The sequence below is a fragment of the Coregonus lavaretus genome (genome assembly GCF_964263955.1).
Source record: "Coregonus lavaretus genome assembly, contig: HAP1_SCAFFOLD_1161, whole genome shotgun sequence".
In the NCBI taxonomy this organism is placed as follows: domain Eukaryota; kingdom Metazoa; phylum Chordata; class Actinopteri; order Salmoniformes; family Salmonidae; genus Coregonus; species Coregonus lavaretus.
This window is the reverse complement of record NW_028159393.1, coordinates 85,708-112,095: the sequence shown is the minus strand read 5'-3', so window position 1 is coordinate 112,095 and position 26,388 is coordinate 85,708. Positions and strand designations below refer to the sequence as shown.

Here is a 26,388-nt window from a genome sequence, read left to right as displayed (position 1 = left end):
AAGTCTTGCCATAGATTTTCAAGCTGATTTAAGTCAAAACTGTAACTAGAACACTCAGGAACATTCAATGTTGTCTTGGTAAGCAACTCCAGTGTACATTTGGCCTTGTGTTTTAGGTTATTGTCCTGCTGAAAGATTAAATTAGTCTCCCAGTGTCTGTTGGAAAGCAGACTGAAGCAGGTTTTCCTCTAGGATTTTGCCTGTGCTTATAGTTGTATTCCATTTATTTTTATCCTAAATAACTCCCTAGTCCTTGTCGATGACAAGCATACCGATAACGTGATGCAGCCACCACCATGCATGAAAATATGAGGAGTGGTACTCAGTGATGTGTTGTGTTGGATTTGCTCTAAACATAATACTTTGTATTCAGGACAAAACGTTCTTTACCACATTTTTTGCAGTATTACTTAAGTGCCTTGTTGCAAACAGGATGCATGTTTTGGAATATATTTTTAAAAATAATATATTATTCTGTACAGACTTCCTTCTTTTCACTCTGTCAATACTTATTGACTCAAGACATTTCAAGTAAGTTTCTAAAAATGTCTACAAACAAAATTCCACTTTGACATTATGGGGTATTGTGTGTAGATCAGTGACACACAATTCGGGCTGTAACACAACAAAATGTGGAAAAATGAGTGTGTGTGAATACTTTCTGAAGGTACTGTATATTCTTATTCACGTGACTCATATGTACTCTTATAAAAATAGAACACTTGTTGATGTGAACATGCGAAATATCAACCTCAATCAAATTTACAACAGGTGTAGACATTACAGTGAAATGTGTTAAGTAAAAAAAATAAAAGCAAATAACTAAAGAGCAGCAGTAAAATAAAATAACAGTAGGGAGGCTATATACAGGGGGGTACCGGTGCAGAGTCAATTGAGGTATTCGAGGTAATTGAGGTAATATGTACATGTGGGTAGAGTTAAAGTGACTATGCATAAATAATAAACAGAGTAGCAGCAGCGTTAAAGCGTAAAAGAGTGGGGTGGGGGTGGGGGGGCAGTGCAAATGGTCCGGGTAGCAATGATTAGCTGTTCAGGAGTCTTATGGCTTGGGGGTAGAAGCTGTTGAGAAGCCTTTTGGACCTAGACTTGGCGCTCCGGTACCGCTTGCCGTGCGGTAGCAGAGAGAACAGTCTATGACTAGGGTGGCTGGAGTCTTTGACAATTTTGATGGCCTTCCTCTGACACCGCCTGGTATAGAGGTCCTGGATGGCAGGAAGCTTGGCCCCAGTGATGTACTGGGCCATACGCACTACCCTCTGTAGTGCCTTGCGATTGGAGGCCGAGCAGTTGCCATACCAGGCGATGATGCAACCAGTCAGGATGCTCTCGATGGTGCAGCTGTATAACTTTTTGAGGATCTGAGGACCCATGCCAAATCTTTTCAGTCTCCTTAGGGGGAATAGGCTTTGTCGTGCCCTCTTCACGACTGTCTTGGACCATGATAGTTCGTTGGTGATGTGGACACCAAGGAACTTGAAGCTCTCAACCTGTTCCACTACAGCCCCGTCGATGAGAATGGGGGCGTGCTCGGTCCTCTTTTTTTTCCTGTAGTCCACAATCATCTCCCTTGTCTTGATCACGTTGAGGGAGAGGTTGTTATCCTGGCACCACACGGCCAGGTCTCGGACCTCCTCCCTATAGGCTGTCACAGTCCTGTTCTGTGCCAAGATAAGATTTAGTCGAACTAGTGACAACAGTCTACATGTATATTTAAGATGACATGCTGTTAGATACAAAAAAAGACAAAAAGCAGCAGGTATTACTCTTATAAACTGTTCACAAAAAAATAATATATATATATATATATATATATATATATATATATATATATATATATATATAAAACACTTATAAGTAGGAGAAGATCAGATTATAATACAGCAGGCAACGTGTTTCGACCAACAAATAGGTGTAATGGGTCCGCACTCAAAAAGATGTTGCATAAAGCTTACTTCATTATTCAATGTATTTTTTTTTTTTACTGCATCAGGGATAGTGTGTAGGTACAATTGTATTTTAATTCAAAAAAGCATTTGTAAAGAACAACCCATGATCAGCAGGTGCTTCTAATCAGTTTTGCCACTCATCTGCCAATCAGGGATGTGGCTTTTCTGGTCTACCTGTATACAAGTTAGTTACAGAGAAATACAGAATTCTAGGGTATGGGAGCGGGCACGAAGGGCAATTCATGAATCAATTGCCTTAGGTGTCTGCTCACTTGAATACATTATATCAATTCATGAGAGAGCCCACCACAAAGGACATCAGGCACAGCCGTTCATAAATATGTGAGGCCAACTCATAAACGATATGCAAAATCTGATATGGACAGTGTTTAGACTGTTATACAAGAACACTGTCCATATCAGATTTTGCATATCGTTTATGAGTACCTCCAACAACGCAGAGGAGGAGATTACAACAACAAATTACTCTAAAGAGAAGCCATGTGGATATATAAATTCTCCACACGGTTTAAACTAAGAATTAGATTTCACCACCGTGTGGAGAATTTATATATCCACATGGCTTCTCTTTAGAGTAATTTGTTGTTGTAATCTCCTCCTCTGCGTTGTTGGAGGTACTTTTTCGATCGCAACGCATCTCATTAATATAATTATTTTGTTCTATAAAGATAATGGATTTATGTTCTCCAAGGTGTACTTTCCAATATAAATTGTATTGCAAGAACACTGCAACATATAAATAAATCCTTTAGTAGTGCAAGTTATACATGACTTTATCTCATAGGTCATAGTAGTCTGAGAGCATACTAAGTTAGAACATTTCCTTATGGTGCTACAAGAGGTACATTATCTACAGGGGAAGCATCCTTTATGAATGCCCCTCTACTCTCTCTGACCACATCTGATTTAACCAATATGTTTGACATATTTCTTGATCGTTTATAGGTGAATAAAGGTGTTTTCTGGAAGGCAGAATTTAAAGAGGAGTCTAATCATAGTATGTGCCAGTGTTTATTGTAAGTAGACTTGATGCCGTTATGGCTATCATTGAAAGTAAGTATATACAGTGGGGAAAAAAGTATTTAGTCAGCCACCAATTGTGCATGTTCTCCCACTTAAAAAGATGAGAGAGGCCTGTAATTTTCATCATAGGTACACGTCAACTATGACAGACAAATTGAGAAAAAAAAATCCAGATAATCACATTGTAGGATTTTTTATGAATTTATTTGCAAATTATGGTGGAAAATTAAGTATTTGGTCACCTACAAACAAGCAAGATTTCTGGCTCTCACAGACCTGTAACAACTTCTTTAAGAGGCTCCTCTGTCCTCCACTCGTTACCTGTATTAATGGCACCTGTTTGAACTTGTTATCAGTATAAAAGACACCTGTCCACAACCTCAAACAGTCACACTCCAAACTCCACTATGGCCAAGACCAAAGAGCTGTCAAAGGACACCAAAAACAAAATTGTAGACCTGCACCAGGCTGGGAAGACTGAATCTGCAATAGGTAAGCAGCTTGGTTTGAAGAAATCAACTGTGGGAGCAATTATTAGGAAATGGAAGACATACAAGACCACTGATAATCTCCCTCGATCTGGGGCTCCACGCAAGATCTCACCCCGTGGGGTCAAAATGATCACAAGAACGGTGAGCAAAAATCCCAGAACCACACGGGGGGACCTAGTGAATGACCTGCAGAGAGCTGGGACCAAAGTAACAAAGCCTACCATCAGTAACACACTACGCCGCCAGGGACTCAAATCCTGCAGTGCCAGACGTGTCCCCCTGCTTAAGCCAGTACATGTCCAGGCCCGTCTGAAGTTTGCTAGAGTGCATTTGGATGATCCAGAAGATGATTGGGAGAATGTCATATGGTCAGATAAAACCAAAATAGAACTTTTTGGTAAAAACTCAACTCGTCGTGTTTGGAGGACAAAGAATGGTGAGTTGCATCCAAAGAACACCATACCTACTGTGAAGCATGGGGGTGGAAACATCATGCTTTGGGGCTGTTTTTCTGCAAAGGGACCAGGACGACTGATCCGTGTAAAGGAAAGAATGAATGGGGCCATGTATCGTGAGATTTTGAGTGAAAACCTCCTTCCATCAGCAAGGGCATTGAAAATGAAACGTGGCTGGGTCTTTCAGCATGACAATGATCCCAAACACACCGCCCGGGCAACGAAAGAGTGGCTTCGTAAGAAGCATTTCAAGGTCCTGGAGTGGCCTAGCCAGTCTCCAGATCTCAACCCCATAGACAATCTTTGGAGGGAGTTGAAAGTCTGTGTTGCCCAGCGACAGACCCAAAACATCACTGCTCTAGAGGAGATCTGCATGGAGGAATGGGCCAAAATACCAGCAACAGTGTGTGAAAACCTTGTGAAGACTTACAGAAAACGTTTGACCTGTGTCATTGCCAACAAAGGGTATATAACAAAGTATTGAGAAACGTTTGTTATTGACCAAATACTTATTTTCCACCATAATTTGCAAATAAATTCATTAAAAATCCTACAATGTGATTTTCTGGATTTTTTTTCTCATTTTGTCTGTCATAGTTGACGTGTACCTATGATGAAAATTACAGGCCTCGCTCATCTTTTTAAGTGGGAGAACTTGCACAATTGGTGGCTGACTAAATACTTTTTTTCCCCACTGTATACTGAACAAAAATATAAACGCAGCATGCAACAATTTCAAAGCATTTACTGAATTACAGTTCATATGAGGAAATCAATCAATTGAAATCAATTTATTAGGCCCTAATCTATGGATTGCACATTACTGGGATTACAGATATGCATCTGTTGGTCAAAGATACCTTAAAAGAAATGGTTCTCACAATGGGCCTCAGGATCTCATAATGGTATTTCTGTGCATTCAAATTGCCATCAATAAAATGCAATTGTGTTCGTTGTCCGTAGCTTATGTCTGCCCTTACCATAACCCACCGCCAACATGGGGCACTCTGTTCACAATGTTGACATCAGCAAACTGCTCGCCGACATTGACGGCATACACGTGGTCTGTGGTTGTGAGGCCGGTTGAACGTACTGCCAAATTCTCTGAAAAGATGTTGGAGGCGGCTTATGGTAGAGAAATTAACATTCAATTATCTGGCAACAGCTCTGGTGGACATTCCTGCAGTCAGCATGCCAATTGCACGCTCCCTCAAAACTTGAGACATCTGTGGCATTTTGTTGTGTGACATAACTGCACATTTTATTGTCCCCAGCACAAGGTGCACCTGTGTAATGATCATGCTGTTTAATCAGCTTCTTGATATGCCACACTTGTCAGGTGGATGGATTATCTTGGCAAAGGAGAAATGCTCACTAACAGGGATGTAAACAAATGTGTGCACAAATTTGAGAGAAATATGCTTTTTGTGAGTATGAAACATTTCTGGGACCTTTTATTTCAGCTCATGAAACATGGGACCAACACTTTACATGTTGCGTTTGATTGCCTGTCATATTCTTCCTCTGTGTCACAGATGTGACGCTGGCTATGAAGTTGGCTTACTGGTAAACCTCTTTTTAGGGGGAGTGGGTGATAACTATCAGCTGGCAGTATAGTATTTTTATCTGTAGGTCCCTTCTTTGTAACAAGTATATCTAAGAAATGTATAGAGTTAATGTTCTTTTCCATATTGAAGGAAATTGATTGTACTCTAGAATTAATGTAGGTAAGAAATGTGTTTAATTTAATTTTGGAACCCGTCCAGATCATAACGCAATCGTCTATATAGCAGGTCCAATATTTAACATGATCTTTGTCAGGATTATTTTCATAAATAAAATCCAATTAGAATTTCCCAATTTTTAAGAGATTTCGTGTTTCGACCAAACAGGTCTTCCTGATCCAGTTTTGGATGCTGTATGATGCAACTTGAATTTCCTAACAAATACAATTAAGTCCTCATGATCCTCATCAACATGCGGTGACCATGTCATAACCTAATAATAGCCGATAATATCCCTCTGATGCCTGATGGATGTGACCTTTAACCTCGTTGTTTGATCGCTCTGTTGTCAGAGATAATGCCAGGGGCTTTTAACAATGCCCCAGAAATAGCTGAATAATCCTTAATCCTCTGAGCTGAATTTATTCCAAGCCTCCTATGTAATAGTACTTTACACCAGGATTTCCCAAACTCAGTCCTGGGCCCCCCTCCCCCTGTGGGTGCACATTTTGGTTTTTGCCCTAGCACTACACAGCTGATTCAAATAATCAAAGCTTGATGAGGAGTTGGTTATTTAAATCAGCTGTGTAGTGCTAGGGCAAAAACTAAAATGTGCACCCGGGGGGAGGGGGGGGGGTGGGGGGGGCAGGACTGAGTTTGGGAAACCCTGCTTTACACAACTATCGGTTCTTAACGATTTACATAAGCTCTTATTCATAATGCATATTTTACAGTACACAATTGAGTAGAGTATGAACGAGTGTGCGTGTGTGTGAGGGGTTCATTCTTTTTGCATCCGACTATAAATGTAAAGCTACTCTAACCACACAGGTTTCACGTCACCCTTTGGTGCTGAAGAGTGGCAGTTTCACTTGGGCTGAATTCCAAATCAACCCCCTTACCCTAGAGCTAAACTGAGCTGAGTGGCCCAGTCAGTCAACTCAGCCAGGCAGCCTCAGTCCTCTCCCTCCTTCTCTCCTCCTCCCCCACTTTTCTCATGACAGACGAGAGGTTGAGAAGTGAGCCCCACATGGATCTGTCTGCATTAATTATTGAATCGTCTCCTCCACTGTGGTAACCTTTACAGAGCATGACAGGGCAGGAGGCTAAAGTCCCAGACATTATACTGGAGGGGACACATATGAGCAGCAGAATACAGTTGAAGTCGGAAGTTTACATACACTTAGGTTGGAGTCATTAAAACTCATTTTTCAACCACTCCACAAATTTCTTGTTAACAAACTATAGTTTTGACAAGTTGGTTAGGACATCTACTTTGTGCATGACACAAGTACATTTTCCAACAATTGTTAACTGAAAGATTATTTAACTTTTATAATTCACTGTATCACCATTCAAGTGGGTCAGAAGTTTACTGTGCCTTTAAACAGCTTGGAAAATTCCAGAAAATGATGTCATGGCTTTAGAAGCTTCTGATAGGCTAATTAACATAATTTGAGTCAATTGGAGGTGTACCTGTGGATGTATTTCAAGGCCTACATTCAAACTCAGTGCCTCTTTGCTTGACATCATGGGAAAATAAAAATAAATCAGCCAAGACCTCAGAAAAAACATTGTAGACCTCCACAAGTCTGGTTCATCCTTGGGAGCAATTTCCAAATGCCTGAAGGTACCACGTTCATCTGTACAAACAATAGTACATAAGTATAAACACCATGGGACCACGTAGCTGTCATACCGCTCAGGAAGAAGACGCGTTCTGTCTCCTGGAGATTAACGTACTTTGGTGCGAGAAGTGCAACTCAATCCCAGAACAACAGCAAATGAACTTGTGAAGATGCTGGAGGAAACAGGTACAAAAGTATCTATATCCACAGTAAAACAAGTCCTATATCGACATAACCTGAAAGGCCGCTCAGCAAGGAAAAGGCCACTGCTCCAAAACCGCCATAAAAAGCTAGACTACGGTTTTCAACTGCACATGGGGACAAAGATCGTACTTTTTGGAGAAATGTCCTCTGGTCTGATGAAACAAAAATATAACTGTTTGGCAATAATGACCATCGTTATGTTTGGAGGAAAAAGGGGGATGCTTGCAAGCTGAAGAACACCATCCCAACCGTGAAGCACGGGGGTGGCAGCATCATGCTGTGGGGGTGCTTTGCTGCAGGAGGGACTGGTGCACGTCACAAAATAGATGGCATCATGAGGAAGGAAGATTATGTGGCTATATTGAAGCAACATCTCAAGACATCAGTCAGGAAGTTTAAGCTTGGTCGCCAATGGGTCTTCCAAATGGACAATGACCCCAAGCATACTTCCAAAGTTGTGGCAAAATGGCTTAAGGACAACAAAGTCAAGGTATTGGAGTGGCCATCACAAATCCTTGACCTCAATCCGATAGAAAATGTGTGGCAAGAACTGAAAAAGCGTGTGTGAGCAAGGAGGCTTACAAACCTGACTCAGTTACACCAGTTCTGTCAGGAGGAATGGGACAAAATTCACCCAACTTATTGTGGGAAGCTTGTGGAAGGCTACCCGAAACATTTGACCCAAGTTAAACAATTTAAAGGCAATGCTACCAAATACTAATTGAGTGTATGTAAACTTACATTTACATTTTTTTTACATTTAAGTCATTTAGCGGACGCTCTTATCCAGAGCGACTTACAGTTAGTGAGTGCATACATTATTTTAAAAAAAATCATACTGGACCCCGTGGGAATCGAACCCACAACCCTGGCGTTGCAAACGCCATGCTCTACCAACTGAGCTACATCCCTGGGAATGTGATGAAAGAAATAAAAGCTCTCTACTATTATTCTGACATTTCACATTCTTAAAATAAAGTGGTGATCCTAACTGACCTAAAACAGGGAATTTTTACTAGGATTAAATGTCAGGAATTGTGAAAAACTGAGTTTAAATGTATTTGGCTAAGGTGAGGGAGAAAAGTATTTGATCCCCTGCTGATTTTGTACGTTTGCCCACTGACAAATAAATAATCAGTCTATAATTTTAATGGTAGGTTTATTTGAACAGTGAGAGACAGAATAATAACAAAAAAATCCAGAAAAACTTATGTCAAAAATGTTATAAATTGATTTTTCATTTTAATGAGGGAAATAAGTATTTGACCCCCTCTTAATCAGAAAGATTTCTGGCTCCCAGGTGTCTTTTATACAGGTAACGAGCTGAGATTAGGAGCACACTCTTAAAGGAAGTGTTCCTAATCTCAGTTTGTTGCCTGTATAAAAGACACCTGTCCACAGAAGCAATCAATCAATCAGATTCCAAACTCTCCACCATGGCCAAGACCAAAGAGCTCTCCAAGGATGTCAGGGACAAGATTGTAGACCTACACAAGACTGGAATAGGCTACAAGACCATCGCCAAGCAGCTTGGTGAGAAGGTGACAACAGTTGGTGCGATTATTCGCAAATGGAAGAAACACAAAATAACTGTCAATCTCCCTCGGCCTGGGGCTCCATGCAAGATCTCACCTCGTGGAGTTGCAATGATCATGAGAACGGTGAGGAATCAGCCCAGAACTACATGGGAGGATCTTGTCAATGATCTTAAGGCAGCTGGGACCATAGTCACCAAGAAAACAATTGGTAACACACTACGCCGTGAAGGACTGAAATCCTGCAGCGCCCGCAAGGTCCCCCTGCTCAAGAAAGCACATATACAGGCCCATCTGAAGTTTGCCAATGAACATCTGAATGATTCAGAGGAGAACTGGGTGAAAGTGTTGTGGTCAGATGAGACCAAAATCGAGCTCTTTGGCATCAACTCAACTCGCCGTGTTTGGAGGAGGAGGAATGCTGCCTATGACCCCAAGAATACCATCCCCACCGTCAAACATGGAGGTGGAAACATTATGCTTTGGGGGTGTTTTTCTGCTAAGGGGAAAGGATAACTTCACCGCATCAAAGGGACGATGGACGGGGCCATGTACAGTCAAATCTTGGGTGAGAACCTCCTTCCCTCAGCCAGAACATTGAAAATGGGTCGTGGATAGGTATTCCAGCATGACAATGACCCAAAACAAATGCCCAAGGCAACAAAGGAGTGGCTCAAGAAGAAGCACATTAAGGTCCTGGAGTGGCCTAGCCAGTCTCCAGACCTTAATCCCATAGAAAATCTGTGGAGGGAGCTGAAGGTTCGAGTTGCCAAACGTCAGCATCGAAACCTTAATGACTTGGAGAAGATCTGCAAAGAGGATTGGGACAAAATCCCTCCTGAGATGTGTGCAAACCTGGTGGCCAACTACAAGAAACATCTGACCTCTGTGATTGCCAACAAGGGTTTTGCCACCAAGTCATGTTTTGCAGAGGGGTCAAATACTTATTTCCCTCATTAAAATGCAAATCAATTTATAACGTGTTTTTCTGGATTTTTTTGTTGTTATTCTGTCTCTCACTGTTCAAATAAACCTACCATTAAAATGATAGACTCATGTCGTTGTCAGTGGGCAAACGTACAATATCAGCAGGGGATCAAATACTTTTTTCCCTCACTGTATGTAAACTTCCGACTTCAACTGTATGTATGGATATCTGTATTCACCGCTTTGTATTCCTCATTCATTTACCCATTCAGACGAGGCATAGTAAATGCAGAGTGACCTGTTGAAGTTGGCCTGGACCAGCTGGCATGGTATACTGCACCTCCTGTATAACAATGTTGTTTTATAAACCATAGCTGTGTTTTGTGCGCTGTGCCCCTCCTCTAGCTGCGTAGTCAGTCTTCCTCCATCAGTTTGAAGGCAGGTAATTGGGGTTGTTTGTGGTGAGTGTTTGGCCATGCTACCCTGACAGCTCCTGGGTGACACTGGCATGCTGAAAATCTCACTGTGTGTTTGTGTCATCTCTCTCTGTCTCTCTCTCTCTCTCTCTCTCCCTCTCTGTCTCTTTATATTTCTCTCTCTCTCTCTCTCTCTCTCCCCCTCTCTCTCTCTCTCTCTCTCTCTCTCTCAGGTCTACAGTCTGAAGGCTCACCCTCTCATCTCAACCCCTAGAACAACCCTCTGAACAGCAGCATCAAGACGTCGCCAAGATGTTCAGCACCAAAAGGTCAGAATGGCGTCACAGATTTGATCTATTTTTGTGCTGTTGGGGGGGGGGGACTGTCACAAATCTCAGGGCTTTTTTAAATGGCTTTGTCTGATACAAACTGACATTTCATGTCAGCTGTTTTCCATTTTTGCTCATGTTTTGGGGCTGAATTTGACTTTAGAGAGAGAGGTGACTTTTGAGTTAAGGTTAACACAAATGTTATTTTGCCTCTGTTTGTGACACATAATGAGGTCAATCACAAATAATGACAGTTTAAAGGTGCTTAATTTATTCAGAGTTCTATTTGTTTCTATTTTGGTTATTCTTCTTGGAATATAATGTTATTGTTTCCATAAAACATGGAGATACACACACACACACACAATCAGACATCATCTTATACTAAAATGAAGCCTATAGGAATGTTGCAGGCATTAGTATTGCAAAAGAGGTCATTAATTGCCTGTGGATTACATCCTGAAATATAATTAATATTCAACACTAGAACTCCTCCCTCATATTTTCAGAAGTATACAAACACTCTCATCCCAGAATAAAAACAAACTGCCTTGGTGCCCTAGCTTGAATAATCACATAACCATGCATGTTCTAACAGGAAGTTACAGCTAGTTCACAAAATATATTAAATAATGGTCAAAGGCACCTTGCCTAACATCAGTGTTCAAATAAAACCAATGGGAGTTCTTTGCCTCAAACGTTTTCTGAGAGCTTTGTCTAAATTATCCCCACATCATATCAAATGCATGGTGAGAAAACGATTTTGTACTGTGTTGAAAGCTTCTAGAACATCAACTTGTTAATAGAGGGCTTTTAAGGTAAGTACCTTATTAACTGAAATAAACTGAAATGTTAAGCTCCCAACCGTTTTGGTCTGGTGGGGCGAAATTATACCCATTTTCATCACAATATGTGAGCGGTACCATCCTGAAAATCTTTATAGAAGATTAGAAGAATTACAAGATTTTCTATGACGTTTTTATAAAAACGTCATTGCGACCTCTGACGATAATACAGTATATGAACATAATGTAATATAATATAATCAAGTGAAGGTGAGATGATTCACAAGGTGGATGAATCCCTTGAGGATGAGTTGTCCTTGACTGAATCGTCCCATTCCCCACCGCTCCTCAGCACCCCCTGTCATATCATGCAAAAGCACACACCTGTCAGAAGTGACACTCTCTCTCCCCCTCTTTACGATCAAGCCTGGGCATACTCTTCATATTTATACCTGCTATATATATATAATGGTCCCATCAAGACCTAACACATTCCTCTGCTTGCTGACAAGCCCACTTCATTAATGTCCAACAGCCTCTGTCACATGTAGAACAAACAGCCCTGCCGCTGGAAGCCAATGTTGGTCATCAAATAGCTTTTTCCTGAATTACCTAATGTATGAAAATTGCCTTTTCTGCTTCCTGTTGTTACATAAAGCAGAACGTGTATGAGTCAGCCTCGGGTGGAACCTAACTGTATTTGTGGCAATACGTTGTTTTAGCAACGTAAATCAAGTCAAGCTTTTTAAGCACGTTGAACCTATTTCATACAAACAAACTTTAAAATGTTTGAATAGTATTGTTTGTTATTGTTGTTTCTGTTCTTGTGGTGGTGTGTTTTGGGTGAGTGGCGTATGGATGAGTTTTGTTCCTCTTTGTCCCGCCCTGAGACAAACGCTGAGGTAAAGTTAAAACGCAATACTGTTTATTATGATTTATACAGTGGGGAAAAAAAGTATTTAGTCAGCCACCAATTGTGCAAGTTATCCCACTTAAAAAGATGAGAGAGGTCTGTAATTTTCATCATATGTACACGTCAACTATGACAGACAAATTGAGGAAAAAAAATCCAGAAAATCACATTGTAGGATTTTTTATGAATTTATTTGCAAATTATGGTGGAAAATAAGTATTTGGTCACCTACAAACAAGCAAGATTTCTGGCTCTCACAGACCTGTAACTTCTTCTTTAAGAGGCTCCTCTGTCCTCCACTCGTTACCTGTATTAATGGCACCTGTTTGAACTTGTTATCAGTATAAAAGACACCTGTCCACAACCTCAAACAGTCACACTCCAAACTCCACTATGGCCAAGACCAAAGAGCTGTCAAAGGACACCAGAAACAAAATTGTAGACCTGCACCAGGCTGGGAAGACTGAATCTGCAATAGGTAAGCAGCTTGGTTTGAAGAAATCAACTGTGGGAGCAATTATTAGGAAATGGAAGACATACAAGACCTCTGATAATCTCCCTCGATCTGGGGCTCCACGCTGTCAAGATCGTCGAACAGAGATGAGGACCAAGGCGCAGCGTTGCAGGCAAACATACTCTTTATTAGAGACAGGATCTAAAACAACAAAACGAAAACGTGACAGTTCACGGTCTAACACAACCGACTAGAAACAAAATCCCACAAACACGAATGAAAAACAGACTGTATAAATATGGCTCCCAATCAGAGACAGCCAGCAACACCTGACACACGTTGCCTCTGATTGGGAGCCACTCTGGCCAACATAGAAATAGCACCCATAGACACAAAACACATAATCTACACACCCTGGCTCAACATAACAGTGTCCCCAGAGCCAGGGCGTGACAGTACCCCCCCCCCTAAAGGCGCGGACTCCGACCGCGTCAACCAAATACCACAGGGGAGGGACCGGGTGGGCACTCCGCCTAGGCGGTGGATCCGGCTCCGGGCCTGATCCGCGCTCCCTCTCCAACCCCCCAAAGTACCCCTGGTCCGGTCTGGCCCCGCTGGCCGGAGCTGGACTGCACACTGATGGAGCGGATTGCTCTAGCTCCGGCGTAAAACGTCTGACCAGTGCCGAACCAGGCACCAGTGGAACAGGCACGGGCCGAGCCGGGCTGACGAAGCGCACCACTGACTTGCTGCGGGGAGCAGGAACGGGCCGAGCCGGGCTGACGAAGCGCACCACTGACTTGGTGCGGGGAGCAGGAACGGGCCGAGCCGGGCTGACGAAGCGCACCACTGACTTGGTGCGGGGAGCAGGAACGGGCCGAGCCGGGCTGACGAAGCGCACCACTGACTTGGTGCGGGGAGCAGGAACGGGCCGAGCCGGGCTGACGAAGCGCACCACTGACTTGGTGCGGGGAGCAGGAACAGACCGGACCGTACTGGGGACACACACCACTGGCCCTACACCGGGATCTGGAACGGGCCGGACCGGACTGGTAACACACCCCAGTACCTCTCGCCGTGCCTCTACACCTTCCATCCCCTCTTCGACCAGTGGCCCCCGTAACCTGGCGGCCTCCTCTGCCAACCCGCTGGACCGCTCTATCGCGGCCTCCTGCTGCCCCGACGTCGTGAGCCCCCCCCTAAAAATTTTCTGGGGGTCTCTCCTCCCCGCGGGCCAGGCCTCTATAGTTCTCGCCCAACTCTCGCTCTTCTGCTTCCAATTCCCGCCATTCAGCTCCTCATTCGGCTTGACCCAGTCGAAGCTCTTCCTCCACTGTTCCAAAGTCCACCCTCTCTGCTCCTCACTAGGCTGCTTGGTCCAGTTCTGGTGGGATCTTCTGTCTCCAACTCCCGCTATTCAGCTCCTCAATTGGCTTGACCCAGTCGAAGCTCTTCCTCCATTGTTCCCAAGTCCACTCTCTCTGCTCTTCACTCGGCTTGACCCAGTCGAGGCTGCCACGGAGATCTGCTAGGGATTTCCCTGGCGATGGCTCCTCGACTCGCTGCTTGGTCCAGTTGTGGTGGGATTTTCTGTCAAGATCGTCGAACAGAGATGAGGACCAAGGCGCAGCGTTGCAGGCAAACATACTCTTTATTAGAGACAGGATCAAAAACAACAAAACGAAAACGTGACAGTTCACGGTCTAACACAACCGACTAGAAACAAAATCCCACAAACACGAATGAAAAACAGACTGTATAAATATGGCTCCCAATCAGAGACAGCCAGCAACACCTGACACTCGTTGCCTCTGATTGGGAGCCACTCTGGCCAACATAGAAATAGCACCCATAGACACAAAACACATAATCTACACACCCTGGCTCAACATAACAGTGTCCCCAGAGCCAGGGCGTGACACACGCAAGATCTCACCCCGTGGGGTCAAAATGATCACAAGAACGGTGAGCAAAAATCCCAGAACCACACGGGGGGACCTAGTGAATGACCTGCAGAGAGCTGGGACCAAAGTAACAAAGCCTACCACCAGTAACACACTACGCCGCCAGGGACTCAAATCCTGCAGTGCCAGACGTGTCCCCCTGTTTAAGCCAGTACATGTCCAGGCCCGTCTGAAGTTTGCTAGAGTGCATTTGGATGATCCAGAAGAGGATTGGGAGAATGTCATATGGTCAGATGAAACCAAAATAGAACTTTTTGGTAAAAACTCAACTCGTCATGTTTGGAGGACAAAGAATGCTGAGTTGCATCCAAAGAACACCATACCTACTGTGAAGCATGGGGGTGGAAACATCATGCTTTGGGGCTGTTTTTCTGCAAAGGGACCAGGACGACTGATCCGTGTAAAGGAAAGAATGAATGGGGCCATGTATTGTGAGATTTTGAGTGAAAACCTCTTTCCATCAGCAAGGGCATTGTAGATGAAACGTGGCTGGGTCTTTCAGCATGACAATGATCCCAAACACACCGCCCGGGCAACGAAGGAGTGGCTTCATAAGAAGCATTTCAAGGTCCTGGAGTGGCCTAGCCAGTCTCCAGATCTCAACCCCATAGAAAATCTTTGGAGGGAGTTGAAAGTCCGTGTTGCCCAGCGACAGCCCCAAAACATGGAATGGGCCAAAATACCAGCAATAGTGTGTGAAAACCTTGTGAAGACTTGCAGAAAACGTTTGACCTGTGTCATTGCCAACAAAGGGTATATAACAAAGTATTGAGAAACTTTTGTTATTGACCAAATACTTATTTTCCACCACAATTTGCAAATAAATTCATTAAAAATCCTACAATGTGATTTTCTGGAGAAAAAAAATCAAATTTTGTCTGTCATAGTTGACGTGTACCTATGATGAAAATTACAGGCCTCTCTCATCTTTTTAAGTGGGAGAATTTGCACAATTGGTGGCTGACTAAATACTTTTTTGGCCCACTGTACATGATGCCAACACACGAGGGGAAGAGAGGTTGTCGTGATTCTAGTCATGCATATGAAATGCATATAATAATCAGCAGGTTGAGTAACGTATGGTAAAACTAAGATACCTCACTGTCTTCAGGGGGACTGGATCAATAGAACAGATGACATGGATGTGCTGAAAATGAGTATTTTATAGCAGCCCATCTTGAAAATTCACAGATTCTCAAACTCATTCCCATTTTGCTGAATATGAGACAAAGCATTTTTCTTCTGCTAAACTGCTGAACGAGCCGAAAGACGACTGTGGAAATCTGTTTATCTGTCTAAAAGCCTGAGCTGCAACTGTGGATTTTTTTTATATTGGTTTTCCATCCTTGCCCCCTCACACACACACACACACACACACACACACACACAAACACACAGTCACTGAAGCGTCCATCTGCATATACGCAGAGACTTTGATTAAAAGTCTTTCATTAAACTTTAATCAGTCTCACGTCTGACAGTGCTTTAGGCTACCTTGCATTTTATTGGAATGAAGTCTGGAACAGAGGCGAGGATGATAAATCTAGAACCTTCCTTTACCTAGGGAAAACACATTAGCCCTGCCTGTCTTTGATTACATTTACTAGAACTTCCCTCCAATACTAGAAAGACTGTTTTACTGTTATAGATGGGCCTAGATGGGCCCAGAGCCTCAGCATCCAGTCACAGCTTAATCGGTCATGTTTATACATTCTCATTAAAAGGTAACTTGAGCACCGTTAAATTGAATCTTTCATTCCAAGGGAACATTTATGAAGCGGAGAGCTGAATTACGGTTTTGTATCCAACTCATTAAAACTTTGCCCCGAAAGGCCGCCGCTAACGAAGCTATAGCTATAAATCTGGAACAGGGGGGAACAAAGAGAGGTCCCTATAATTCTCTTTGAGGTTGATGTAATTTGTATCTGTATTCTGTCTGGGGATATGCTCCTCTAATGAGGCTTGCCAGTGTTTACATGCCAAAATAGTCTGAGACGAACGGACGGTGAGGAGAGTCGAGTGGACCCAACCCCAGTACCACCTTCACTCCTCAGCTCATTATTCAGCCATCATGCTGCCGTTCTTGACACAACAATACACAACTCAGCTCCTATACGACCTCAAATCTCCCCAAATCCTCATTATATCCATCCTGGGGCTGGAAGAGGTTGTCTAGTTCCAGTTTTGGGTCATTCGTGGCCTCTGTTTGGTACCTCACGGCTGTTTGCTGTCATGAGATTCATCCCAAATGATACCCTATTTCCTATATAGTGCACTACTTTTGACCAGAGCATTGGTCAAAAGTAGTGCACTATATAGGGAATAGGGTACCATTTGGGACACAACCTTGGAACAGGAGGAGGCTGTCTGCCCTGTATGTCCTGTTGGTTGACAGCTCTGTTGCTGTCTGTTGAGAGGTTTTGGTAATGCTCTATTTTCTGTCTGTTTGTTGAGAGGTCTTGTTAATATGTTTGTTGAGAGGTCTTGATAATGCTCTGTTGCTGTCTGTTTGTTGAGAGGTCTTGTTAATGCTCTGTTCCTTTCTGTTTGAGAGGTCTTGGTAATGCTCTGTTGCTGTCTGTTTGTTGAGAGGTCTTGGTAATATGTTTGTTGAGAGGTCTTGATAATGCTCTGTTGCTGTCTGTTTGTTGAGAGGTCTTGTTAATGCTCTATTTGCTGTCTGTTTGTTGAGAGGTATTGGTAATGCTCTGTTCCTTTCTGTTTGTTGCGAGGTCTTGGTAATGCTCTATTTGCTGTCTGTTTGTTGAGAGGTATTGGTAATGCTCTGTTGCTGTCTGTTTGTTGAGAGGTCTTGGTAATATGTTTGTTGAGAGGTCTTGATAATGCTCTGTTGCTGTCTGTTTGTTGAGAGGTCTTGTTAATGCTCTGTTCCTTTCTGTTTGTTGAGAGGTCTTGTTAATGCTCTGTTCCTTTCTGTTTGTTGAGAGGTCTTGGTAATGCTCTATTTGCTGTCTGTTTGTTGAGAGGTCTTGGTAATATGTTTGTTGAGAGGTCTTGATAATGCTCTGTTGCTGTCTGTTTGTTGAGAGGTCTTGGTAATATGTTTGTTGAGAGGTCTTGATAATGCTCTGTTGCTGTCTGTTTGTTGATAGGTATTGGTAATGCTCTATTTTCTGTCTGTTTGTTGAGAGGTCTTGGTAATGCTCTGTTCCTTTCTGTTTGTTGAGAGGTTTTGGTAATGCTCTATTTTCTGTCTGTTTGTTGAGAGGTCTTGTTAATGCTCTATTTGCTGTCTGTTTGTTGAGAGGTATTGGTAATGCTCTGTTCCTTTCTGTTTGTTGAGAGGTCTTGGTAATGCTCTATTTGCTGTCTGTTTGTTGAGAGGTCTTGGTAATATGTTTGTTGAGAGGTCTTGATAATGCTCTGTTGCTGTCTGTTTGTTGAGAGGTCTTGGTAATATGTTTGTTAAGAGGTCTTGATAATGCTCTGTTGCTGTCTGTTTGTTGAGAGGTATTGGTAATGCTCTATTTTCTGTCTGTTTGTTGAGAGGTATTGGTAATGCTCTGTTCCTTTCTGTTTGTTGAGAGGTATTGGCAATGCTCTGTTCCTTTCTGTTTGTTGAGAGGTTTTGGTAATGCTCTATTTTCTGTCTGTTTGTTGAGAGGTCTTGTTAATGCTCTATTTTCTGTCTGTTGAGAGGTATTGGTAATGCTCTGTTCCTTTCTGTTTGTTGAGAGGTTTTGGTAATGCTCTATTTTCTGTCTGTTTGTTGAGAGGTCTTGTTAATGCTCTATTTGCTGTCTGTTTGTTGAGAGGTCTTGGTACTGCTCTGTTGCTGTCTGTTTGTTGAGAGGTCTTGGTAATATGTTTGTTGAGAGGTCTTGATAATGCTCTGTTGCTGTCTGTTTGTTGAGAGGTCTTGTTAATGCTCTGTTCCTTTCTGTTTGTTGAGAGGTCTTGGTAATGCTCCATTTGCTGTCTGTTTGTTGAGAGGTCTTGGTAATGCTCTATTTGCTGTCTGTTTGTTGAGAGGTCTTGGTAATATGTTTGTTGAGAGGTCTTGATAATGCTCTGTTGCTGTCTGTTTGTTGAGAGGTCTTGGTAATATGTTTGTTGAGAGGTCTTGATAATGCTCTGTTGCTGTCTGTTTGTTGAGAGGTCTTGTTAATGCTCTGTTCCTTTCTGTTTGTTGAGAGGTCTTGGTAATGCTCTGTTGCTGTCTGTTTGTTGAGAGGTCTTGGTAATATGTTTGTTGAGAGGTCTTGATAATGCTCTGTTGCTGTCTGTTTGTTGAGAGGTATTGGTAATGCTCTATTTTCTGTCTGTTTGTTGAGAGGTATTGGTAATGCTCTGTTCCTTTCTGTTTGTTGAGAGGTCTTGGTAATGCTCTATTTGCTGTCTGTTTGTTGAGAGGTATTGGTAATGCTCTGTTGCTGTCCGTTTGTTGAGAGGTCTTGGTAATATGTTTGTTGAGAGGTCTTGATAATGCTCTGTTGCTGTCTGTTTGTTGAGAGGTCTTGGTAATATGTTTGTTGAGAGGTCTTGATAATGCTCTGTTGCTGTCTGTTTGTTGAGAGGTCTTGTTAATGCTCTGTTCCTTTCTGTTTGTTGAGAGGTCTTTGTAATGCTCTGTTGCTGTCTGTTTGTTGAGAGGTCTTGGTAATATGTTTGTTGAGAGGTCTTGATAATGCTCTGTTGCTGTCTGTTTGTTGAGAGGTATTGGTAATGCTCTATTTTCTGTCTGTTTGTTGAGAGGTATTGGTAATGCTCTGTTCCTTTCTGTTTGTTGAGAGGTCTTGGTAATGCTCTATTTGCTGTCTGTTTGTTGAGAGGTATTGGTAATGCTCTGTTGCTGTCTGTTTGTTGAGAGGTCTTGTTAATGCTCTGTTCCTTTCTGTTTGTTGAGAGGTCTTGGTAATGCTCTATTTCCTGTCTGTTTGTTGAGAGGTCTTGGTAATGCTCTATTTGCTGTCTGTTTGTTGAGAGGTCTTGGTAATGCTCTATTTTCTCTCTGTTTGTTGAGAGGTCTTGGTAATGCTCTGTTGCTGTCTGTTTGTTGAGAGGTCTTGGTAATATGTTTGTTGAGAGGTCTTGATAATGCTCTGTTGCTGTCTGTTGGTTGAGAGGTATTGGTAATGCTCTATTTGCTGTCTGTTTGTTGAGAGGTATTGGTAATGCTCTATTTTCTGTCTGTTTGTTGAGAGGTATTGGCAATGCTCTGTTCCTTTCTGTTTGTTGAGAGGTTTTGGTAATGCTCTATTTTCTGTCTGTTTGTTGAGAGGTCTTGTTAATGCTCTATTTGCTGTCTGTTTGTTGAGAGGTATTGGTAATGCTCTGTTCCTTTCTGTTTGTTGAGAGGTCTTGGTAATGCTCTATTTGCTGTCTGTTTGTTGAGAGGTCTTGGTAATGCTCTATTTGCTTTCTGTTTGTTGAGAGGTCTTGGTAATATGTTTGTTGAGAGGTCTTGGTAATATGTTTGTTGAGAGGTCTTGATAATGCTCTGTTGCTGTCTGTTTGTTGAGAGGTATTGGTAATGCTCTATTTTCTGTCTGTTTGTTGAGAGGTATTGGTAATGCTCTATTTGCTGTCTGTTTGTTGAGAGGTATTGGTAATGCTCTGTTCCTTTCTTTTTGTTGAGAGGTCTTGGTAATGCTCTATTTGCTGTCTGTTTGTTGAGAGGTATTGGTAATGCTCTGTTGCTGTCTGTTTGTTGAGAGGTCTTGGTAATATGTTTGTTGAGAGGTCTTGATAATGCTCTGTTGCTGTCTGTTTGTTGAGAGGTCTTGTTAATGCTCTGTTCCTTTCTGTTTGTTGAGAGGTCTTGGTAATGCTCTATTTTCTGTCTGTTTGTTGAGAGGTCTTGGTAATGCTCTATTTGCTCTCTGTTTGTTGAGAGGTCTTGGTAATGCTCTGTTGCTGTCTGTATGTTGAGAGGTCTTGGTAATATGTTTGTTGAGAGGTCTTGATAATGCTCTGTTGCTGTTTGTTGGTTGAGAGGTATTGGTAATGCTCTATTTGCTGTCTGTTTGTTGAGAGGTATTGGTAATGCTCTATTTTCTGTCTGTTTGTTGAGAGGTATTGGTAATGCTCTATTTGCTGTCTGTTTGTTGAGAGGTATTGGTAATGCTCTGTTCCTTTCTTTTTGTTGAGAGGTCTTGGTAATGCTCTATTTGCTGTCTGTTTGTTGAGAGGTATTGGTAATGCTCTGTTGCTGTCTGTTTGTTGAGAGGTCTTGGTAATATGTTTGTTGAGAGGTCTTGATAATGCTCTGTTGCTGTCTGTTTGTTGAGAGGTCTTGTTAATGCTCTGTTCCTTTCTGTTTGTTGAGAGGTCTTGGTAATGCTCTATTTTCTGTCTGTTTGTTGAGAGGTCTTGGTAATGCTCTATTTGCTCTCTGTTTGTTGAGAGGTCTTGGTAATGCTCTGTTGCTGTCTGTATGTTGAGAGGTCTTGGTAATATGTTTGTTGAGAGGTCTTGATAATGCTCTGTTGCTGTTTGTTGGTTGAGAGGTATTGGTAATGCTCTATTTGCTGTCTGTTTGTTGAGAGGTATTGGTAATGCTCTATTTTCTGTCTGTTTGTTGAGAGGTATTGGCAATGCTCTGTTCCTTTCTGTTTGTTGAGAGGTTTTGGTAATGCTCTATTTTCTGTCTGTTTGTTGAGAGGTCTTGGTAATGCTCTATTTGCTGTCTGTTTGTTGAGAGGTCTTGGTAATGCTCTGTTGCTGTCTGTTTGTTGAGAGGTCTTGGTAATATGTTTGTTGAGAGGTCTTGATAATGCTCTGTTGCTGTCTGTTGGTTGAGAGGTATTGGTAATGCTCTATTTGCTGTCTGTTTGTTGAGAGGTATTGGTAATGCTCTGTTCCTTTCTGTTTGTTGAGAGGTCTTGGTAATGCTCTATTTCCTGTCTGTTTGTTGAGAGGTCTTGGTGATGCTGAGTCAAGCTGTCAAGCTTGGAGCTATAATTGCTTTCAGTGTGGGCTGTAATGAAATTACTACAACAATATGAGTGGGACTCATTAGTTGTGGATGGACCCAGACACAGACTGAGCCTAGGGGTCTGTTCAAATGTGTTTGATGCTTGCTTTAATGTGGACTGACTGGCACTGGGTGTGAATAAATGACAACTTCACAAGTGGGATGTTCCATGGATATTCAGCATAGAGGAAAACATCTTCCTGAATCAATTTACCTGATTCTGTCTCTATCATTCACAACAATGACTCACAAAGTAATATATTCCTTTATTCTCTTTCCTTGATAATTAACATGATTTAACATGTTCTGTATGACCTTGACAACTTTGTTCGCCATGACATTACAGACTACATACGTCAGCCAATGAAGAAAATTAGCCTACTTGATGTGTCACATCATCAAAACTTCTAGTTAAGGATGCCATCAGAAAGGGTATATAATAAACAGAATAACAGATACAACATTGACCTCCCCCCACCCCACCCACACATGAATGGACACACAAACACACACACACACACACACACATACACACACTCACAAACACGCACGCAAAACCCCCTACTGATCCTGAGCCCTGAGCCCAGGCGTCCTCACTGACCTTGGGAATCTGTGCAACAAAGTCTATGTAGTTTCTTCATGAAAGATGTGCAATTGTGGTGCCTGACCCTGAGCCTGGCAACAGCATAGCAGCTCACAAGGAGTGACTAGTGTTAGCTAACATGGGGAATGACAGCAGCACTAGTACTGCCTGAGGACAGCTAACTCTGAGGGAAAGTGAAGAGGGAAGGGTTTTACTCTGAGAGAGGAAAGGGAGCTATTAGGTGACAGTATCGTTTGTCATGGGACACATCATCTCTAGGGCTGTTGCTATTATAGATTCCATTTTAGAATTCAGAATCTGAGGAGGGCAAAGAGGATGTGCGGTTGCAGTCTGTCCTTCTCACTGTGCACAAGACTAGGATATAAGGGTAGACTAACAGTAAACTAATATGCCATATGAACTAGGGCTGGGAATTGCCAGGGACCTCACGATAAGATATTATCACAATACTTAGGTACCGGTATGATATATATTGCGATTCTCACGATTCTATATGTATTGCGATTCGATACTGTGATTTTATTCAATGTTCTGAACATATTGCTCACCATATGTCTGCTGCAGAGGGACGAGAGAGAGCCATGACAAAATGACTTTTGATCAGTCATGGAAATAAAAGTGCTGAAAACAAATTGGATCCCTATTTAAAAAGAAGATGGAGAACAAGCTATGCAGGAAAAATGCTGGACATTTGGTGCAGGTACAGCCAACTAGCACAAAAACAATATTGCGATATTGTTTTACCCCATTATTATTATGAACTAGAGCAAACTATTCAGGTAAGTGCATTATGTCACGCTCACATTCGCCATTGTTACTGATATACAGTGTATCTTTGTCGGCTAAAACCCCTGATCAATTCTTCTGAAAGTGCAATGGAAAAGTACTATCAGGTACTGTGATGTGTTGTGGGTCTTACTGCTTATTGATGGAGAGCAGTAGCAGCAGGTGTTGACTGACTCAAATGTTCCATTGATCTGTCAGGCTATTAATAGAACATTGTTGTCTAGCATGTTGTCTATCTACCGCTGTAGACTATCTACAAGGACTGACTGGCCCTTGCTGTGTCTCACATGTTGTCTACCACTGGTGCCTTATGTAGATACCTGGGTTCACTGTAGCCTTGTGAGAAAATGTGTTTGTGCTGCTTTGCTGATTCTTACGTGGCCATTGTTAGGTGACAACATCCGGTGTCACCGGACCACATCCAGTGGATTGCTGGTGATTGTAGGCTTTAAGAAAAGGCAACAATGTTGGTGCAGAAATAAAGCACGAGAGCAGCATATATGGTATAGCTTTCTCTTTCATACCTATACACTGTTGATCGTAGCCATTAAGGCCTTGGCCTGCTCCTAGTAAGGAGTTCAGTCTCTTCAATTAATACTCTGCTTTCTGTTTTTTCTATGGAACTAAAACTAGTGTTAATCTACTTACATGTCTGTGAAGATAGCAAAGTGGGCCCCTGAAGAGTTTCGCCTTCAGGGGCCCACTTTTTCCCCTTGAATATACACATACACTTTCTCGGGCGGCCAGGAGAAAGTATGGTGTCATGCATGGGATGGATGTAGAGTGGTTTGAGAGTCACACCGCTGTTTCCTCTCTAGCTCATGCTGCGGTAACTGAGCCTTGCGGGCATGCCTTCCATGGCCACCAGCTGATGAAATTTGTATGCAGCTGTATTTAGAAAACTGTATTTTACAGGATTACTTTTCAGTCTCCATTTCTGACTTCAAAGGAGGAGCTTGGCCACTGCTGGAGGTATGGTTCTGAACTATCTAGTGCACTATTCTGTTCAATGTTCCATTCTATTTGTCAGACCTGTTTTCCATCGCTCCCAGGCTTCTAACTGATCAATTCTAATCTCCCGTAACAATATTTTGCCTCCGCTTTTCCCCCTGCTTTTAATTTCTGTTAATCTATTAAATGAAATATGTAATGAATTTGCTGATTGCATGTCAGTGGGCGGCAGGTAGCTTAGTGGTTAAGAGCGTTGTGCCAGTAACCGAAAGGTCGCTGGTTCTAATCCCCGAGCCGACTAGGTGAAAAATCTATCTGTGCCCTTGAGCAAGGCACTTAACCCTAATTGCTCCTGTAAGTCGCTCTGGATAAGAGCGTCTGCTAAATGACAAAAATTTATTTATTTATTTATGTCAATAGAATTAGTGCCTTAGCTTGCAGCTAGGGTACACATATAGTGAAGTGAATACCAAAAACTGCCTACAGAACTGTTGGCCTTCCACTTTGAAGAAACCAATGGTTCATTACTACTTAAAGTGCTCCATTCTACTTTATTGACTGCTGTTGAAAAGTCAATGAGCTATGCTACATAAGTTATATAGCAGGCTTCATTTATTTAAAGAGCTTTGCTCTGCGCTACCTATTCTAACCTAAGTTGCATTTGATCACATTTGCCTGCTACGTTTCTTTTCACACTATTTAACATAGTCGTCTGCTGTACAGGATGTGGCATCACAATGGTAGCACGTTTCGACTAAATTGCACACATCTCAGGGGAAGAAAGAAGTGGCCCTTGAGGGGTTTGATTGTGAACATGCCCTAGTTAAACCGAGGGAAAACCATGTCCCCCTCCAAGCCCTGAGCACCACCAACTTGGGCATGTTGGCATATTGTTGTGGCATGATGCCAGGCAACCCATGGTTCTTTCAGCTAGTACCACCCTGTCCATACCCTCGCCTCCTCCCCTCTCATCCTCCCTCCTCGTTGGGTGAATGCACCGGAGCAGCCGGTCCCTCTGGGCCCCTGAGTCCCGGGGTGAACACCTAGGAAGAGTCAAATGAATGTGTGATTTCATTACTCACATGAAACACCAGCAGCTCTCAATGCCGGCCAGAGGGCAAACTAAACGCTGCAGTCAGAAACAGGAAAAGAAATATTTTTCTATTACATGAGCTACTGTAGTAAATTACCTTTCAGAAACAAATTAGAATTCCAATTCTCAAAGCTTTGGTCTTTTTAGTGTAATGTATACTGTCTATTTTTTTATGAGCGCTATGTTTCTCTTTCATATGTTCTCTTTATCTCTTTGTTACAGTAATATGGTATGTTTTCTGGTATACAGATTGTGACATCAGTAGCATGAGAGCAGAGAGAATAGAGAATAGAGAAAGAGGGAGAGAGAGAACACCTCCGGGTGAGGTGGGTGGCAGGATGTTTGTTAAGCATGGTAATTGGTAGTGTGAAGGATACCGGGGCGAAATATGGCTCTTCAAAGATCTGCAATAGCTACTGCAAGTCTCTCTCTCGCTCTCCCTCTCTCTCTCTCCGTCTCTCTCCCTCTCTCTCTTTCTCTCGCTCTCTCTCCTTCTCTCTCTCTCTTTCTCTCTCCCTCTCTCTTTGTCTGCATTTTCACTTTCATCCCCCAGGATCAAATCATTTAATATCTTATATAAGGACTATATAAAGATTAGAAAACTGTGAGCCCAAACAAGCGTCTTCAAACAGTTATACGATTCGAATGTGGGAAGGGAAACGCATGAATGGCTGGCTATCTTTTTCAATTTGCTGGCTGCTGTGACATTTTGCAATGGTGGGAAAAAGTACTAAATGGAAATTATCAAATGTAATGCTGCTCCCTGCTCTCCGCTTGCTGCTTTTGATTGATGTTGGCTGAGCTCATCCTTATCTGATATTTTTTCATTTACCACGTTGCCCAAAGTGGATGTTTTTCTAACTGGGGATCTGACCTTACTGATCTGTGTGATCTATGGGAGGAGATGGAACTCTCAGAACCTTCTAGAAGGCTATAAAACACAGAGAATCACCAGGCAGCTCTATCTAGGAGCTATAGGTACACCTGGCGCATTCTGGTGCATGTCGTTTTGATTTATGTATGAGCCAGATGGCATTGTGAAGGTTTTCTGAAGGTAATATTTTACAATGATGAAAAGCCTCTACATGGTGTCTCGAGAAGCCAACCTATCATTATCGTAAACAATACAGTTTATGTCACATTACTGTATGGGCAAAAACAGGGACAGGGGGTGAAATACA

General features: G+C 42.4%; 1 long non-coding RNA gene across 1 annotated transcript in view; it reads left to right on the top strand.

Annotated features, from left to right (window-relative positions):
• The window catches only part of LOC311122930, a 91,254-nt gene that overhangs the window by 18,421 nt on the left and 46,445 nt on the right, over positions 1 to 26,388 (top strand). Inside the window, exon 2 of the long non-coding RNA XR_014612527.1 lies at positions 10,625 to 10,720. This is a non-coding gene — a long non-coding RNA (uncharacterized lncRNA). The remainder of the gene's footprint in view (positions 1 to 10,624; positions 10,721 to 26,388) is intronic.